This window comes from Heptranchias perlo, chromosome 30, assembly GCF_035084215.1.
Source record: "Heptranchias perlo isolate sHepPer1 chromosome 30, sHepPer1.hap1, whole genome shotgun sequence".
NCBI classification, from domain to species: domain Eukaryota; kingdom Metazoa; phylum Chordata; class Chondrichthyes; order Hexanchiformes; family Hexanchidae; genus Heptranchias; species Heptranchias perlo.
The window spans coordinates 5,511,901-5,525,499 of NC_090354.1; the positions used below are offsets into that span (position 1 = coordinate 5,511,901).

Below are 13,599 nucleotides of genomic sequence, written 5' to 3' on the forward strand. Positions count from 1 at the left end.
CCATACATTCGCTTTTAGTGTCACGGAAGCTAGATGATAGATTGAACAGAATTGGAGGAGTAAACAAAAAAGCAGGCAGAGCGAGGGGCGAAATGCAGAGAGAGAGAGAGAGAGACTGTTTTTGTTGTTAGTGAGGAGGAGGATGGGTGGTTGTACTATATGAACGCCTGGAGGGATCAGGCAGTCTGCATTGGGGCGGCCTTAAGATTAAAACGTGACACAGTCATTGGAAAAAGACCAATCTAACATACTCAGCATGTATCACAATCATTCGCAACCCGTGCGTTTAAAATGCAAGGTTCGCCGTGTACAATCCACTTGGACACGTGACTGAGCATTTTACACAATCAAAAGAAAATCGAGTGGGTAAAATGAGTCAATTTCAGGGGAAGTTGTAATCGGAACTCAAGGGACCGACACAGGCTTCAAATCTCCTAGCTCGGCTCCACTGCCAGCTGTCCAGCAAGGAACTGGTTCTAATCATCAAGAGTCTTTTTCCATATAAGAGTCTCTCATTTTCTACCAGAAGATAACATCCCACTTGTAAAAGGAAAACGCATCTAATTACATGGAGTATATATACAGTTGATGTGAGAGAACATTTTTTTTCACCAGTTTTCGAGTCCTACAATTAAAACGCCAGAAATCGTTCGACCATCCGCTGTTATAAAGTACACGGCTACAAAATTTGGAAGTGATCATTCAAACTGCAGTCCTGGTTTTATACACAGCCGGTGAGTCGCGTCGGTGTTCCAGGCTAGTTTTTAAAATGTTAATTACATTTCTATTCAACCAGTTGCAACAGATTGAAGAACCCGCCCGATACATGTACCGGATACATGGGAACACACACGGAAAGGTCCTGGCCGTGGAATCGGAATCGGTACATGCAAAATTAAATAAAAAGAGGCAAGAATTAGTCAGAAAGCATGAACAAACTGATATAAAATATAGGAGCAACAATTTCACCCTGTGTTGCATGTGTATTGTGTATATATAAAATATATGTGTGCGTGTGTGACAGATAGGTATAGATAGATACTGTTAACCAAAACACTCTCACGGCAAAGGTTTGTTTCTGACCTAACCCTGCGGGTTTTGATGCCCGAATCCACTTCTTTCACACCGATTTATCCATTTACCCAGCTTAGTATTTTCGATTGTGTTTCTACCTCTGGCCCACTTTTTCTGACAACGTTCAAGTGGTTCCGTCTGCTCCACTTTCAGTCCCAAACTGAAATCACACTGGCCCTCGCAAAGCAGCAAAAGAGGCGGTAACGCAAGGAGTTTTCATCTGACTGCATCACTTTTAATGTGATTCTAAATCAACAGGAGGATGACGATTAATCCTTCCAATCCATTCTTAAAAAGGGAACTGTTCTGTTGCTGTCACGTCATTACAGAGAGTCCTGGATTTACACCTAGGCTTTGATCAATTGTAACACAATCACTGGGATCTGACACGCTGATCGGTTTTTCCTACCAAATTGGTTTTTAGCTGTTGCTGGGGCCAGTGGGCCGATCTTAGAGCAGTTTCTACACTTATACTATATAAGCAGATTAAATAGGAATATTTTGGGTTAATATTCTGACAGATATTAGATATTACCACAAAGACTCCACGAAGAACCCTTGCTGAGTCCTTATTTGCTGTTAACAATTTGAAGAGGGTATTATTTGTGATTCAAATAAATATGAACTGCACAGCGCTTGGATAATTCTTAGATTGGACTCAACATCTGCCAATTATTGTTTCAACCAGAGATAGTATTTTCTGTTAAGCTTGAAGCATAAATGGTTTTACCCTGACAGCAACATCACTTCGAGGCATAACTGGGATTTCAAAGGCCTTTCTCGGCTTTCCTTGCATGTGTTCAGCAGCCGCTTGTGTCAGCTCGGCCTGGTGTGTTAGTCGCTAAGTTAGGTATTGACTTGTTCTTTTTATTATTGACAAGCCTAGAAGAAGGGGACAAGAATTGCACGCCGACAAGGTTGAGAAGAGTAAAGAAGACCAGAAACATCAGCGACCCTGGGTTTTAAAAGCCTGTGGATTGTAGAATGAAGGAACGATTGAGTGAAGTAAAAGGTAACATAGTCTTAAGGTCCCGGGAGTCAGAATACTAGACAGTGGAGTGAGGCTCGATTTCAACACGGGAGGGAGGGAGGCAGCGACTAAGGAAGAGCTTGTAGGACTGGGCATGTGCTGAATGTTATGGAATTAGGATATTGTATTTATATGATCACCTTAATTATAATTTCTTTTCAGCTCCAGTAAGCATTGTAATCGAAGACAACTTCCTAACTCGTCAAATAGACACAAATTTTGACACAAGTGCCAAGGAGTTCTAATGAGTCTCAGTAATGAGAATATTCAAACATTCCAATTGAAACCAGCCAAAATTTCACAGATTTTCTATTTTGCTTTGTTATGCTGCTTTTTATTATAATTCTTATATTCCATATTTTACATTACACAGAAAGAATTAATAAATGTATCCGGTTATAAAAAGAACAAACTCCCTAAAACACCTCACAACGGCAACACAACGAAACCTGAGAATGAGGTCGGTGTTGATTCACAGCGTCGGATGATGTCAGGCAATTTTTTTTAATGTGGTAGGTTTGCTGTACAGTTTTCCTTGGAGTATATGCATCGCCTGTTCTTTATTCGAGGTCAGCCCCACAGATTCTAGTGGATGCAATCCCTTTTTATTTATATGCTAGAATGCGTGAATTGCCACGTGTAGAAACCATCAAACTGTCACACCTTGGCACATTGTACAATATCTCAAAGCTGAATTTTAAAAAAGGTAAGATATACTATAGTGTGCAGTGTGATTTGAGCTTCAGAGTCTCTTGATCCAGCACTGCAAAAAGAGCCACCACGATTTTAGAGCATTTAATATCTCACTAAGGTGGAAGGGGGCGAGGAAGCGTTAGATCCCATGTATAATACAACAGTAGAGCTTGCGGTGATATGCGTGTGTTTATATATTTATGTATAATTCCAATCAACTTACCAGGGACATTGCAGCACAAACTGCTTTTCTGACCAGATCACTTCGGCACTTATCTTTCAATGACAGGTCTCCATAGGCATTGGAAACTGTGATATTTAATATCGTTTGCTAATATTTTATCTGTTCACCAGGGACCCGGTGCGCCAAAGAATTCGAATACACTAATATGCAGCGAATGGAAAATTCATTCGTCTCACATTTCAGGATGTGATGTTATGCTGTGCAGAAATCAAATAAACACCGTGCATTGATCATTTATACTTCGCCTTAAACAAAACAGAACAACTCAAGCCTACAAGTATGTTCGGTTCTACTCGCTTCAATTGAAAATATAAATTCCTAACCCTGTGGTTTTAAAAAACGATTATCTATTAGCCAGATGGTAAAGATTGTGGGCCAAATAGACCATTAACAATCGTATAGTTGATAAAAGCACATCAATTCCCTAATGTGGGATCTCCATTAGTTTCCTTTTATGCTGAACACCAGCATACATTCTATTGACTAATTAGCTTTTGTATTTGCCAGGATTCAAGTGTACCACAATAAAACCAGCGCTGGATCGGACTAATAATACCAGTATATATATGAACGTTCGGAGTAACATTTCCCAGTGTCTTCTGTTATTTCACGTTCTGGTGGCTGCTGATGTAAAGCGAGGTTTCAACATTGTTCCTAGTTTTTTTTAAAAACTGTCTTTGAAATAAGATGGCTCATAAAAACAATACTTGTGCAAAGCTCTCCGCCATCTCAACGTTCCATTTGTACAGTTCTTTCAAACCAAAAAAAGTTTTGGTCTCCGAAGTAAACACATTGAACACTTTTTACAGATCTCGACAGAATGGTGGGTGGAATTTCTGCTGCCCTGTGCTGAGATTTCAGGCACTGCGTCACTAACAGGTCCTGTGAGCTCTCTGCTTCCAGCGTGTCCCGTTCACAAGGATTTTTTTTTAAAAAACAGTTAAAAGCAACTGAAACCATTGCTTTTATGTTCAGTCAAAATGTTTTTCTCAACGCATTTGTTGTCTGTGAAGGCCAGTGTTAGACTGGGGTCTGAAGGCTGATTCTGATTTTAATGAAAAGTTATCACTGTTTACTGAAGTCACTGTGGATGCAGACCTGTGAAGTATGGTCTGAAAACATTGTTAACAATCTCATCCACATGGCGAAAATCTAGTTCCTAGTTCCTTGCACGGTGATTCATCAGTTACCTAACATTCGCTTAACTGATACGGACTTACAACTTCGGTCAGCGTGTAAAGGCTAGGACTTAATAATATCCTAACTATAAAAATAAAATTACAACTAAACACATCTATATAGTTCTTTCTTTCTTTCTATCTCGATCTATCCATCGATATTTCTCTCTATATCTATTTCTTTGTTTCTATCTCTCAGTCTATCCCTTTCTTTGCTTCTTTCTTTCAAAATTTCCCTGGTATACCTATCCATCTACCTGTATTCCATCTGTCTCTATATTTCTGTTTGGATCTATCTGTCTGTCCATCCATCCATCCATCCATCTATCTATCTATCTATCTATCTACCTATCTCTCTATCTATCTACTTACATAGAGGGAAGATACTATATAGGAATGGTTATGCAGTTAGACAATTAATAGATTTAGCTAAACATTAAGCCGATTTTTACAAGATAAATAGTCAATTTCTGGCAATATTTTAGTGTTTGATCAGGTAGAATCACTTTGAAAGACTGTTAAGTAGCAGTTCTGTTCTATTATCTATGGCATCAATTTTGTTTTGTGTATTTTATTGGTAAAATATTTTAATATAGTATTGAAAGCATAGATATGACAGGTGAAGATATACCCGTCAGTGAGATGTGTAATATGCTAGGTCGGTATAATTATAAATGGAATAGATAACAGGGACAAATGGAATCAATGGGAATCGAAAATAATAATTCTTTACCAGAAAGAACCACGTATCGCTTCAGAGTTTATTTGTGTTTTACAGCTGGCTCTCTGCCAGTGACGCTGCGTTGTTTTGGGGGACGAGGAAAACCAGATGTGCATTAGGAATTCAACACTGTGTTTAAAAAAGAGGGCAGAGGGGTGGCAACTTGGACCGTGCCGTCATCATGCGAGGCAAAAGGAGTCTGTCCAAACTGCTGACACCTTCGTGATCCTCCGTTAAACAAACAGGAAAACGATGCAAAGACTGGCCGGTGGCGTCAGGTGTTTATAAAGAAAAGAGATAATCGTATTTTGAAACGTGAAGCAATGGGAACTGTGCTGGACCCCCAGTTTTAGTGACTCCTGCCTCCAACCAGGCAACACACTCGGGTCGGACAAACGTCAAACAATCACAGCGTCAACGTGGAGGATCTTACGGCCAATATCCAAAAATCTATCTGAATTGGGGGAAAAAATCACGAAATGTAGTAACAACCGTTGATATAATACTGGAAGGATTCTGCCCTTCATATAAGTATTGAAAAAGAACTCCTGCACGCAGGAAATAAACAGCCCAGCTTTCTCTGTCCATCTTCACTCTGTCCCTTTATCTCTAGGTTTCTGACCGTGTTGTGTGTGTGTGTGTGTGTGTTTTTATCTCTGTCCGTCTGTCGATGTCTCTGCATCAGTCTCTTTTTGTCCGCTTATCTGTACTCATGTCTCTTTCTATCTTATGTCTCTATATAGCTGTCTTTCTCTCTGACTATCCATGCCTCTGTCTCTCTGTTTCTGTCTCTCTGTTTGTCTGTCTCTTTATCTCTTGTCTCCTACTGTCTGTAACCTCCTCCAGTCCTACGAATCCTCAGAGATCTCTCCGTGCCTTCAGCTGCCTAGGCCCTAAGCTCTGGAATTCCCTTCCTAAACCTCTCCGCCTTTTACCTCGCTCCTCCTTTAAGACGCTCCTTAAAACTCTTTGACCAAGCTTTTGGTCACCTGTACTAATATTTCCTCATATGGCTCGGTGTCAATTTCTGTTTTATAACTCTCGCCTTGGGACGTTTTACTACATTAAAGGCGCTATATAAATGCAAGTTGTTGTTGCTTCCTATCTCTGCCTCTCTGTCTATTTCTCTCTGCCTATACATTCCTCCGTCTCTCTGTTGCTGTCTCTCTGTCTCTATCTTCTGCTGTTTCCTATCCACGTTGCTGTTCCTCTGTACCTGCCTCTTACTCTTGCCCATTCGTGTCTCTTTATCTCTCTCTGCCTCCGTGTCTCTCTCTGTCTCCGTGTCTCTCTGTCTCTGTATCTCTCTCTGTCTCCGTGTCTCTCTGTCTCTGTATCTCTCTCTGTCTCCGTGTCTCTCTCTGTCTCTGTATCTCTCTCTGTCTCAATGTCTCTCTGTCTCTGTATCTCTCTCTGTCTCTGTGTCTCTCTCTGCCTCTGTACCTCTCTGTCTCTGTATCTCTCTCTGTCTCTGTGTCTCTCTCTGCCTCTGTACCTCTCTGTCTCTGTATCTCTCTCTCTGTATCTCTCTCTCTGTCTCTGTGTGTGTCTCTCTGTCTCTGGATCTCTCTCTCTGCCTCTGTATCTCCCTCTCTCTGTCTATGTATCTCTCTCTCTGTCTCTGTATCTTTCTCTCTGTCTCTCTGTCTCTCTCTGTGTATCTCTCTCTCTGTCTCTCTCTCTCTGACTCTCTGTCTGTGTATCTCTCTCTCTGTTTCTCTGTCTCTCGCTCTCCGTATCTCTCTCTGTCTCTCTCTCTCTCTGTCTCTGTATCTCTCGCTCTCTGTATCTCTCTGCCTCTCTCTCTCTCTCTGTGTATCTCTCTCTCTGTCTCTGTCTCTCTCTCTCTCTCTCTGACTCTCTGTCACTGTATCTCTCTCTCTGTCTCTCTCTCTGTGTCTCTGTATCTCTCTCTCTCTCTGTATCTCTCTGTCTCTCTCTGTATCTCTCTCTGTCTCTGTCTCTCTCTCTCTGACTCTCTCTGTCTGTGTATCTCTCTCTCTGTCTCTGTATCTCTCTGTCTCTGTATCTCTCTGTCTCTCTCTGTATCTCTCTCTGTCTCTGTCTCTCTCTCTCTGACTCTCTCTCTGTCTCTGTCTCTCTCTGTATCTCTCTCTGTCTCTGTCTCTCTCTCTCTGACTCTCTCTGTCTGTGTATCTCTCTCTCTCTGTCTCTGTATCTCTCTCTCTCTGTATCTCTGTTCCTGTGTAGGTTTCGTTCTCTTTCATTTAACATACGAACCAAATGTGCTTCCATTTAAATTGCAATAGTTTCTCTTATTCGAATAATGATCATTTATAGTCAGTAGTTCACTTAAAAGTAATTGAAAAACGCAGCAAATTGCGCGTTTGTACATTTACACGAACAGTGTTGAAAGTATCATCATTCTCGCGAGTCTTTCCTGTATCTCTGATCAGGCGCTGAGCCGGTAGCAGTGTTTTACGAGTGGAGAATAGGAACAATAACCATTTCCAGTATTCTTTCTTACATTCGGCCCCACCACACTAATCACACGAAGGTGTCTCCACTGCAGGATGCGGAAGGTCTGGTTTGTATTTTCCAGAGCTTCCTAACAAAAAAAATCTCTATTGCATTTACTATTTTTAAAAGAAACTATGATTATTGATCGGTATTTTCTCTGTCACTGGGGGTGGAGGAACTTTTTTTGTTATTTAATATACGCACTTAATATTAATCTACTGCTTAATATTAATAATTAAAAAGTCACTGTGTGAAAGTCTTTCAGGTGTTTTTGGGAAACGTGACAAAGCTGTATAAATGTATTATTAATACTGAAGTTTCATTCTCCATCATTTTTCTGTTTATTTTCCGTTCCAGGCCTTTGTGTTGCTGCTCTATGATTGAAAGTGGAGTTTCCTGTTCCTACGGTCACTTTTTTGCGAACTTTTATTGAATGTTATCACAAAGCTGGCGATAACTGGTATTGGCTGGATTACCTCAGGCGGATCAGCGTGAAATCAATGCATGCAGGTCATACAAGACCAATCAATTGTACAAACCCAGCAGCCTCACACCTGGATTATTCCATGCCTTGTTTACTATAAGAGAACAATCACTGAACTTCGGAATAATTCACTGATTTGAGACACTTCTGACAGATTTGACCCTTACAGCGCTGTATGAATGTAACCCTTTCTATGTAATGTTGCAATGCATTTAACTTCAATATATATGTTAATAGTAAGTGATAGAGTTTATATCATTCATTTTTTTAAAAAATGGTCATTCAATCCTCTCAATCACTATTACATATCCTAATGGCCGGACCAGACCTTTAGTTCTCAACCATGCTATCTGGGCAGTAGCAAGTCTGGTAGATACAGCAAAAAAAAGTTATCAGAAATTGCTGTTAATTGCTGCGACCTAACTCCCCCACCCCCGCCTCCCATGTGACTCACTATAGATTATTACTAGCAGCCGTCTAACTTTGGGAGAGGAACATCAGGATGACAATTATATATATGAACTGAGTAAATCCGATGAGAAATGGGTAGTATAACAAACAATCCTTTTTTTAAACTAACTATAGTGAAACATGTGTGTATATATTGAAAATAGCATAACAACGCACATGTTGTGCGGACGCAAGCGGGAATAATCCTCTGGTGTTAACACCAATACAGCAGCATGCCTTGTAGCCCTTTATCACAGCTAAATCACATTCCGTAAATGTGGATGATTTTTCCTCCGGTGGAAACGCTGTATCGGGCTCGCTGAGCTGTAACTAGGAGGACTGGCGCAGCTTGCGAGGCGCACAGTCTCATTTCCATTTTTATGAGCTGATCGTATCTTTGGGTTAGTTGTTTATTTTGGAGCTGTTATCCCCGGGGTGTTGATTCTGATTCTCACCCTTCCTCTCTTTCTCTCTCTCTGCTCCTTTGCGTGTCTCTAACCCTCTCTATCTGCCGCACCTTCATTCTCCCCTCTGCCGTCTCTTTCTTGATTCTATGACCGTCTCTTGTTCTACCCATCCTCTCTATGTTTCGCTCTACTTCACACTCTCCTCTGTGCCTGCGTCTGTCTGCCCTTCTGTTTCTCCTCGTCTCCCTTCTTTGCCTCTCTCTCCTCTTCCCTGTGAACTCGGTGAACTGCGCTCACAGCTGTATTTGCAAATAGAGCTCCCGACTCGGAGCGCCCAGCTGCGCTCCAAAGTGCCTCCTTCATTTGCAACTGTCTAGTTTAAATACCTTTAAGCCCATGAGCTGTTCGTTACAAAAAAGAGAGAGGGAGAGAGGGGAAGCGAGTCATACGGTTTCAGAAACACTCTGCTACAATTAACGATGGAATATTATTAAGTACACAGCACTTGAAACCGGGATACCTAAAAAACAAAGCCAAGACGAATAAAGACACAAGTCCTTTAACATAATGACTGTTCCGCGTGGTACTTTGATGGAAATTAAGACGTGAGGACCCAATAACTACTTAATAAGCGCTTCCACTTATCTGTATTTCCGAAACTGCCTAATTCCGAGTAGACAAATCAAAACATCCACTTTACAGAATTCAGCAAATATGTGGCATTTTTAAAATCCTTATTAGGCAACCATCAACATTATATTCAAGTAAGTGGAAGGTTTGTTATCTAACCGGTTCTCAAAAATTACATTTCTTTTTTCTCTGTTTTAATTTGTCCAATCTGGTGACTTTTCCTACATTACAACAGTGACTACACTTCAAAAGTACTTTATTGTAAAGCGCTTTGGGGCGTCCTGAGGTCGTGAAAGGTGCTATATAAATGCAAGTTATTTTCTTTCCTTTTCAAGTATTTATCCAATTCCCTTTTGAAAGTTACAATTGAATCTGCTTCCACCGCCCTTTCAGGCCGTGCATTCCAGATCAGAACAACTCGCTGTGTAAAAAATAATCTCCTCATCTTCCCTCTTGTTCATTTGCCAATTATTTAAAATATATATCCTTTGTTACCGATCCACCCGCCAGTGGAAATAGTTTCTTCTTATTTACTCTATCAAACCCCCTCATAATTTCGAACACCTCAATTAAATCTCCCCTTAACCTTCTCTGCTCTCAGGAGAACAATCCCAGCTTCTCTGGTTTCTCGACATAATTGGAGTCCCTCATTTCTTTCTTCTTTTGTTAGATCTGCACTGTCAGATACATTGGTTGTTTATTGAGTCGGATCCGTGTTACCATTTCTAATTCTAGACACAATAACACTGAAGGAAGTGTGTTTCCTTTTATGTTCTGAAAAATAAATTGGCGATTTCCAGCCAAACAGCAGCGTCACATTCAGACACAGAGCTGCTCATTAACTTCGTGAATGTAGACGACAGCTTCTGGATAAAATGCAAAGCGGAGAACTGAGCGTCTCATAATTTCAACGTCTGTGAAACCCAACAACTTTTGTCAATATATAAAGTTTATGAGTATTATAATTACACGTTGTAACTAAATTAAATAAAAGTTGGAATCAGCGAAAGGAGCACCTGGGGTATTATTTAAAATCAATGGGTACAGAAATGCAGAAAAACAACACTTTATGTGGCATTGCAAGCTTTTTATTGTATTTTATCTGGGGCAATGGAGGCGATTGTATCGAGGCACGGGCATCTGACTAATTTGGTTGTCGGATGCATAGGAATTGAGAAATCGGCTTGATATCTGCCATCTGCGTTGTCTCTGTAACTCCCTCCCGTTATTTTATATCCCGGTCGGAATATCACAAGTGTACACTGTGCTGCTGCCGAAGAGGTGGCTTTATATCTAGTCAGTTATTACATTGTAATTTTACTGCACATCTACCATCGGTTGTGGAAAGATAATTAAGGGTTTGGAGGAGACTGGGCTGACTAAAAATAAAGTGCAGATGTTATTGATAATTGAATTAATACAGCAATATCACAGGTGTTGGTTTATAAAGCGTGGATTTTAGTATTACATATGGCAAAATAATTATCATTTTAACACTTTAATGCCATTCAGATCCCTTGTTTTTTTACTCTGTTACACATATTTTGATTGTTACAATTACTTCAGAATGCAAAGATTGCGATTTCACACCTCGGATGCTCCAATTTGTTAACTAACAATCTAAGTAATAATTAGGGATGTTTGTAAACCCAGACTGCAATATAATTTCCATTTAGGACTTGTAACCCTTCCCTCTGAGCACATACACACACTTTCTCCCCGGCAATGTTGCACATATCCTTAAAGAACCTTTAAATTGGACACAAATCAAATTGTAATTTCAGACTGCACTGGAATCCAACGCCGTTGAAGAAAGGGGGCTCATGTCACTCACACGCCCCCCATTAAATTAGTTTTCCTTCTACAACTTGTTGAAATTCGCCAGTCTCTGCTTGGAACCTAACTTTTCATTCATACCTCAACAATTTTTTTTAAAGTTTTCCTGCATTTTCGCTCATGGGCCAAATACTGAGGGTTTTTTTTTAAAGTCAGTTTCTGTGTTTAAACCTGTTGTTATAACATTAACATAACATTAACCGTGCTTCCTGTTCAATGTGCCCAACCTTATCAAAAATACTTCCATCCAAAGTTTAAATTGATACTGCTAATTGATTGCACTTTATTACCATGCGTAGCTCAATTGCTAAATTTAAATGTGAGATAGATAGCTTTTTGGTATTAAGGGATATGGGCCAAAGGCGGGTATATGGAGTTAGATCACAGATCAGCCATGATCTTATCAAATGGCGGAGCAGGCAAGAGGGGCTGAATGGCCTACTCCTGTTCCTATGTAGCAAAACATCGACTGAGCGTGTCGGCCGCTGTATATGTACGTGTGCATACACAAGTGTGAGTGTCTGTGCATTTTATTGTGTGGTGTGTTTGGTGATTATTTGTGTGCGTTGTTTGTGTATATGTTGTGTGCGTGAATCTGTGTTTGCATGTATGTGTATTTATTGTGAGGTTGGGGTAAAAGAAATGGCGAATACGCTGGGAGGGGAGGAGAAAAAACCGGACTAGAAACAGTTCCTTTCTCTTTATGTTCAGGCCCGTCGTGGTGACAACATCCTTTCTAACCAATTCTCCCGGTCAGCCTGTCCCCAGAACAGCGTGAGTTATTCCGCGCACCCACGGCGCTGATACCGAGTCCCGCTTTGTACTTCTAACCGTATACACGTGTGTGTATATGGAGAGACACATACATACGCGTACAGGAATTAAGGCCAGAGCGTACAACATTACTGATCGCCCCATGTGAGCTGCAGTAAACAGCAGATTGCTGAATGCTTTCTACATTCTCCGTGTACAAGTTTATTTGAATGTACACAGTAGGTGTGCAGATATAAAATATACCCCCTACCCCACCACCGATTTAAGGATTGGTGAGATGGAAGTGTTGCTGCTACTTTTTGTGAAGCTATGAGTCCAGTCCGGATCAATTCAGAGAGACGCATGCGACAATAAATTGCCATGGTTTAAAGTTTTCTTTTTTTTTCTATTGTCCATGTGAATTTTTATACAATTTTTGAATGATTCCTAGGACATTCTCTCACAAAATGACCAATAACCAGAGACGACCATCAGACTCATTGTCGTGTATTTCTACGGTGCGAATTATTTACAGATTGAGACCCTTTGCATTGTTCAATTGTTTAATTCGGATTGTTTCTGTTGTAGGTGGGATGTGTAAATCGTACCGCTGCAATCTAGTACCAGAGGCACAGTGTTTAGCGGCCCCGGATCGATCAGGAATCGAAGGTGCTTTTTACAACCAGGCGATCTGATTTCTGAAACCCCCTTTTAAAAAAAAAGTAAAATGTAATTTCTGTGGAAAGGTTCACCAAGACTTTTAAATCCAAACCTTGTCCAATAATCATTCCGACTCCCTGTCCACAGTGATTGCCGTTTGTGTACGGTATACTGCTGCTTCTTGTTGAGTTGGATCCCTGGCGCTTTGATTACCCGTGCGGTTTATCACGGAGCAGGAATGAAATTAATCAGTGTATAAATAAACTCAAATCTAAAACTTTTGTCGAAAAGTTGGGATTCAGTGCCCGTTGTGTGCGAGCGGTGCAGACTAACATTTCCCCCAAAGCGTTACTATTGTCTCACATATTGAACCCTCCCGTTAGGTGATTTTTTTCTTTCTGTGTCTAAATTCACAGATTGTCCTTAATTTGCAATGGGAGCGAACAATTTGGTGTTTCTAGATTTTTTGGTATTTTTTGGGGGGTGGGGAAATCAAAGCCAATCGGTGTAAAACTAAAACAAAGGGCATCTTTCCATCAGATTCAAGCTGCCAGCTCTCCGATCCCTGCCCGACTGTCTTTGTGTCTCTCTCGGCGGTCGCCATGTTTCCAGCTCCGAGTCGATCGCCTCGCCGTCTGGTCTTTTTGTTAACATGCTTCCTTCTCTCTACAATCACAACCCGAACCGCATTTCTTGAAACAAACAGCACAAAAAAAAACGCAGCATAATTGCAGGGTGCCAGGCACTGCATTTTAGAAGTTTGCTTTTCGCACTGAAATAAAATAAATACATTTTTACAGGCGAGAGAGACGGTTACACAGAAAGTTAGTGACTGGCAATGGCGTGTTTTTAAAAATCTAAAACCTTCGATGCTGCACAGATACCCCGTGTGCTTGTGCTAGGATTAAATATTTGCACTGAATAAGCACAGAATCGTTTCCTTTTCATTATTCCCGAT

The 13,599-nt window shown here is 40.7% G+C and overlaps 1 long non-coding RNA gene across 1 annotated transcript; it reads left to right on the plus strand.

The window, feature by feature from the left end:
• Positions 1-421: 421 nt before the first annotated feature.
• LOC137300100 (uncharacterized) lies at positions 422-8,141 on the plus strand. The gene is made up of 5 exons (XR_010958025.1): positions 422-734; positions 1,956-2,086; positions 2,478-2,616; positions 3,152-3,318; positions 7,779-8,141. It is a non-coding gene; the product is annotated as an uncharacterized lncRNA (long non-coding RNA).
• The last annotated feature ends 5,458 nt before the right edge of the window (positions 8,142-13,599 follow it).